We start from the raw sequence: 6,394 nt of genomic DNA, 5'->3' as shown, positions 1-6,394 counted from the left end.
GGGCAAAGCAGGAACAGAAGGAACTTTTCATAAGGTAATTTCTGTTCTCAAGGTCCCTCCTCAAAAGGACTGAGAAGATAGAGGAGTTTAAACAAAGAAGTGGTATGCTATCAAGGGGTCTGGACCCTCTTGGGCCCATGGAATCTAGTGCTGAGGGCAGGACCCTGGCCATATTTTGGCACACCCAGCCACTCTCCTAGATCCCGCATGGAGGATCCATTTTTTGGGGGGGAGGGAAGTCTTCCCATCAGCCTCACATTGAACTGCTCCTGGAGAATCAGAAACCATACATTTCCTCAGACAAAGCACCATTCTCTATGGAGACCAGGCACCTGGACATGTTTTCTTCCTGTCTGCCACCCCTCCCAACCACACGAAGTCTTTAGGTTTTTTCCCCTGGCAAATAGGAGGTGTGGGGTTGGGAGGGCTGCCAAGCAATCTTCAGTCCTGTGGGGCAGAGGGTATTCCCTGAGTGTCTGGAGGGAGTTAGGGGTTTGGAGGAAGGGGGAGTGATAGAGCGGCCTCCATCCTTTACTCCTGATCAAGGCGAGGAGAGGTAAGTCCATTAAAAAAACATTTACTTCCCACCAGACTCCTTTCTCAGTGGTGCCGGTCCCGTTCTCTATCCCGGTGTCGCTCATGCTCTTGGTTCCTTTCTTGGAAATAATCATCATGCCGATCTTCATTATGAAGCAGATCCCGATGCCTCCTGCTGCTCTCCCGGGACCTGCTAGGTGACCTTTCCTGGGGCCGATGTCATTTCCTGGAAGAGCTCCCACTGGCACTCAGGCTGTAGGACTTGGCTTCGATGCCATGAAGACAGCCCTTAAGAGAGGAGATGAGGACACGGCAACGCTCTTCATTGGCCACCGGGGACTGTTTGATAACTGCAATGGCTGTGAGCGGCGTCTCAACTGCATCACGGTAATCCCCTGCACTGGCTCCAAATACGCTTTGAAAATGGCACTGCTGGAAATTGCTCTGTTTTGCTTCATGATTTCTTCAAATTCAGCCTCACTCACCGTAGAGGGTGGAGGGCCCGAATTTCGGTTGCCATGGTGGTTACAGGGTGCAGAGGCCTTCATGTAAGTATCTGGTGGAGGCCCCATTGTAGCATTTGGTGGGGGGAAGAAAGCTAGATTGAGGTGAAGGGCAGGTGGGATGGCCCCAGGGGGAGGTACAGCAAGATGAGGAGGTAATCGAGGAGAGGGGAGCATGAGATGCTGGTAGTGGATACCAGGAGGAGGAGAAGGGACCCCAAAGCTTGAGGAGAGAGGTGGTGGGGGTGGACTTGGTGGTGGAGGCAGATCCATCAGGGGAAGGGCTGAAGGAGGGCGATTGAAGTAGGGCAGCATACTGGGGGGCTTATGCACATGAGCTGATGAGGGTACAAAGTTCTCAGAGGGTGTGGCTCATCCATCAGCAGAATCACTAGAATCTTGGGAGTGGGCCTGTGGAGGTATTCCTCCTCTTGGGACTCGGACGTACTCACGTTTCCAAGCCTGTGCCTCAAACCGTGACAGGTTTTGCTGGGTGGCTGGCCTCACATCCACTTTTTCTCCATTAAGAACTGTTCCTGGTAAGAGTTCCAACAATTTGTGTACAGAGTTTTCAGAGGCTACCACCACCTCAGCATACCCAGGAAAAACTGCCCACATAGACGGCAGCTCGTCTGTTACGCAGGCCACTGTAGGTATACAGAATTGCAGGGGTCTTGTTGTTGGGCTTGGGAGATGGCTCCTGACGACCAGGAGGAGGTGGCTCAGTGCTGCTGCTTCCGTCATCTGAGGACTGTGAGGTGGCCATCAGCACATCACCATACAGGTCAATCTGATCTGTATTGTTGAACTCTGGGTCCTGTTTGAACTTCTCGTCGGCGTAGATGTCAATCAAGTCAACTCCTTCTGACATGGCTCCGGAAGCAAGATCGCAAGCCTGGAAGATGCACAAAGTAAGAAAGCTGCCGCAGGAATATGGCAGCGGTGGCGAGTCCGGACCAGGCCCCGCTAAACTTTTTTTATTGAAAGATCAGCTCAGGATGCAGATGTAAGCCAAAAACTATGGCTGCCTATGCCAGCTTTGGAAAGATGGCAATAGACTCAGTCCTCCCAAGGAGGGCTTAGCATAAGTGAAATCAGTCCTCCCAAGAAGTGAAATCAGTCCTCCCAAGGAGGGTTTAACATAAGTGAAATCAGTCCTCCCAAGGAGGGTTTAACATAAGTGAAATCATTAACAGAATGAAGGACAAAAACCATATGAACATCTCCATAGATGCAGAAATTATTATTAATTTTTTTTTAGTTGGAATCTCATGCTGTCACCCAGTCTGGGGTGCAGTGGCATGCTCATAGCCACTGCAGCCTCGATCTGCTGGCTCTGGCGATCCTTCTGCCTCAGCCTTCAAGTAGCCAGAACTACAGGTGCACACTATCATGCCCAGCTAATTTTTAAAAAAAAATTTATTATAGAGATGAGGTCTCGCCAAGTTGCCCAGGGTGGTCTTGAACCTGTGGGCTCAAGCAATTCACTCACCTCGGCCTCCCAAAGTGCTGAGATTACAGGTAGAGTCACTGAGCCAGGCCTAGAAAAGCATTTTACAAAGTCTACATCCTTCCATCATAAAAACTCTCACCAAATTAGGGATAGAGGGCCATAGAACACAATAAGGGCATATGTATGACATTTAACTGTCATATATGTATGATAGGCCCACAGCTAACATCATACTCAACAGTAATAAGTTGAAAGTTCCTCTAAGATCAGAAACAAGACAAGGATACTTAGTCTTTCCAATTCTCTTTAACATAGTACTGGAAATTCTAGCCAGAGCAATTAGGCAAGAGAAAGAAATAAAAGGCATTCAAATAAGAAAGGAAGAAGGGAAATTGTCTCTGCAGACAACATGATCTTATACTTAGCAAATTCTAGGCCCTGCGTGGTGTCTCATACCTGTAATCCCAGCACTTTGGGAGGCCAAGGCAGAAGGATCACTTGAATCCAGAAGTTCAAGATTAGCCTAGACAACATAGCAAGACCTTGTCTACACAAAAAAATTAAAAAAAAGCCAGGTGTGATGGTGTGCACCTTTAGTCCCAGCTACTCAGGAGGCTAAGGCATAAGGATTGCCTGAGCCTCAGGAGGTTGAGGATGTAGTGAGTTGTGGTCATGCCACTGCTCTCCAGCCTGGGTGACAGAGTGAAACCTCGACTCAAAAAACAAACAAGAAAACTCTAAGATTTCCAGCAAAAATTCCTGCTGAAACAAATTCAGTAAACATGAAGGATACAACATCAATATACAAAAGCAATAGCATTTGCATACACTTACGAGGAACTATCTTAAAAAGAAATCAAGAAAACAATCCAGGCCTAGCACAGTGGCTCATACATGTAAGCCAGCACTTTGGGAGGCAGAGATGGGAGAATTGCTTGAGCCTAGGTTCAAGATGCCTAGGTAACATAGTGAGACCTAGTCTCTAAAAAAAAAAAAAAAAAAAAGAAAGAAAAGAAAAGAAACAAACAAATAAAAGAAAATAATCCCCAAACCAAACAAACTTGAGGAATAAATGTAACCAAAGAGGTGAAAGACCTGTACACTGAAAACCATTAAATATTGATGAGACTGAGCATGGTGGTTCACACCTATAATTCCAGTACTTTGAGAGACTGAGGTGGAAGGATTGTTTGAGGTCTAGAGTTTGAGGCTAGCCTGGGCAACATACCAAGACCCAGTCTGTACAAAAAACCAAATTAGCCAGGTGTGATGGGGTGTGCTCATAGTCCCAGCTACTTGGGAAGTTAAGGCAGGAGGATTGCTTGAGGCCAGGAATTCAAGGTCATCCTAGCCAACATAGCGAGACCACCCCCATCTCCACACACATACACAAACACCAAATTAGCCAGGCATAGTAGTGCATGCCTGTATTTCCAGCTACTTAGGAGGCTGAAGAGGGAGGACTGCTTGAGACCAGGCGTTCAAGGCTGCAGTGCACCACTGCACTCCAGCCTGCATGACAGATTGTTTCTTAAAAAAACAAAAACAAAAACCACACGTTGATGAAAGAAATTCAACACAAGCAAATGGAATGATATCTCATGTTGACAGATTGGAGGAATTAATATTGTTAAAATGTCCAGGACTGGGCACAGTGGCTCAAGTCTGTAATCCCAGCGCTTTGGGAGGCCAAGAGGATTGCCTGAGTCCGGGGTTTGAAACCAGTCTAAGCAACTTGGTGAGACCTCATCTCTAAAATAGATCGAGAAAAATTAGCTGAGCATGGTGGTGCATGCCTGGAGTTCCAGCTACTTGGAAGGCTGTGGCGGAAGGATCACCTGAGCCCAGCAGGTCAAAGCTGCGGTAGCCATGAGCGTGCCACTGCACTCCAGCCTGGACAACAGAGTGAAACTCCAACTAAAACAAAAAAAAGTTCATACTACCCAAAGCAATCTATAGATTCAATGTAATCTCTATCAAAATTCCAATGGCATTTTTCACATAAACAGAAAAAAATATCCTTGAATTCATATGGAGCTACATACAAATGGAGATGTTGGTCAAAGGATCAAAAATTCAGTTAGATGTGAAGAATCTGTTCAAGAGATTTATTGGACAACATGGTGACTACAGTTAACAACAAAATACTGGATACATAAAAATTGCTAGGAGTCGATTTTAAGTTATTCTCATCCTAGAAAAAAGATAAGTATGTGACGTAATGCATGTTAGCTTGATTTAGCCATTTCACGATGTATACATATTTTGAAACATCATGTTATACACTACAAAATATGTATAATTTTTGTCTGTTAAAAATTTAAAAAATTAAATTTAACTCAAAAATTAATGATTTCAGAGGACAAAACTTTGGACTGTGCATTTTGACATCAATTTGCATGGAAAGAGAAGTTATTTGAAGTAAGGATGTATTAACTCATGATCAATCAGCTTGGCTTGCAGGTCAAGACTCTGGAAACAAATTTGTCAGATTGGAGAAAAAGACTTCTGAGAAAGAGGCATTAGGATGGACTGACTTATGGAATAGATACAAAGTATGAAGATCTGTAGAGTAGGTATCTACCAGTAAACAAGAAGACAAAATGATTCAGTCAATTAGCCAACCTCTTCCATCAGTCACTACAGTACTGGCACAATTGATGCATAAATGTAGTGGCAAAGATGGAAGACACTGACTAAGCCTTATGGCAGAAGTTTCCACTGACTAAGTCTTATCTAGCTACTGCTGATGCCGAATGTCAAACCCACCAGCAACAGAGAGTAAGCAACACATATGGCACCATCATTCAAGAACACTAAGTAGCCACATGATGACAGGCTGAATACATTGGGTCCTTTCCATTTAGGAAGGACAGCAATTGAACCGGACTGGAACTGATGCTTATTCTGACTATGGGTTTCTCTTTCCTGCTTATATGGCTTCAGCCAGCACCTCTACCCAAGAACGTTTGATCCACTGACATGGAATCCTGCACCTCGTTGCCATTAGCAGGGAATGCACTTTATAGAACTGTAGTTGCTCCATCGCAGCAGTGGACACATGACAGTGCAATTCAGCGATCCTATCACAAATCACAAAATCACAACCAGAAGCTGTCAAGTTGACAGAATGATGGAACAGCCTCTAGAAAAATGTAGTGTCTGGTTTTTGATCGGACGCTGGCTTTAAAACATTGCTATAATTGGGGAACAATTAAGGAAATGTGAATATACATAAATACAGTCATACTTTGCTTACTGACAAGGATACATTCTAGAAAGACACCATTAGGCAATTTTGTTGTAGGAAAATCATACTGTGTACTTACACAAACCAAGATGGTATGCATACTTGTATCTACACATTTTTATGTGGAAAACCAAACGTCCCTGCACCATTACTGAATATCAATCATTTCCCCTACTTGAGCTGCAATGCCAATATCAAGTGCCATTTTCCATTGATCAGGTTTCTATATACTCCATTATAATCAATCTTATAGGACCACTGCAGTATATATGGCCCACAATTGACTGAAACATGTTACGTGGGACATAACTGTTTATATTTGGAAGTAATTAGGAGTTAACTAATTTGAAGAAATTACTGATAATCTGATGTGACAGGGATAATATAATTATGGCTATGTGATAAAATGTTCCTTGTTTTTGGTTACATAGACTTAGGTGTAGAGGGGACAAGAGCATGATGCCTACAGTTGCTCTAGCAAACTATACATAAGAAGCAAATCAGGACAGCCGGGCTCGGTGGCTCAGCCTGTAATCCCGCGCCTTTGGGAGGCTGAGGTGAGTGGATTGCCTGAGCCCGCGGGTTCGAGACCCGCCTGGGCAGCGAGACCTCATCTCTACAATAAATCAAAAATCTTCCGGGCGTGGTAGC

The 6,394-nt window shown here is 44.6% G+C and overlaps 1 pseudogene; it reads right to left on the bottom strand.

The window, feature by feature from the left end:
* Window positions 1–554: 554 nt before the first annotated feature.
* On the bottom strand, window positions 555–1,998 carry LOC103261990 (annotated as a pseudogene).
* Window positions 1,999–6,394: the final 4,396 nt, after the last annotated feature.

This window comes from Carlito syrichta, unplaced genomic scaffold (assembly GCF_000164805.1).
Source record: "Carlito syrichta isolate Samal-C Ts95f unplaced genomic scaffold, Tarsius_syrichta-2.0.1 Scaffold304275, whole genome shotgun sequence".
Lineage (NCBI taxonomy): Eukaryota > Metazoa > Chordata > Mammalia > Primates > Tarsiidae > Carlito > Carlito syrichta.
This window is presented reverse-complemented; position numbering and strand designations above follow the sequence as displayed.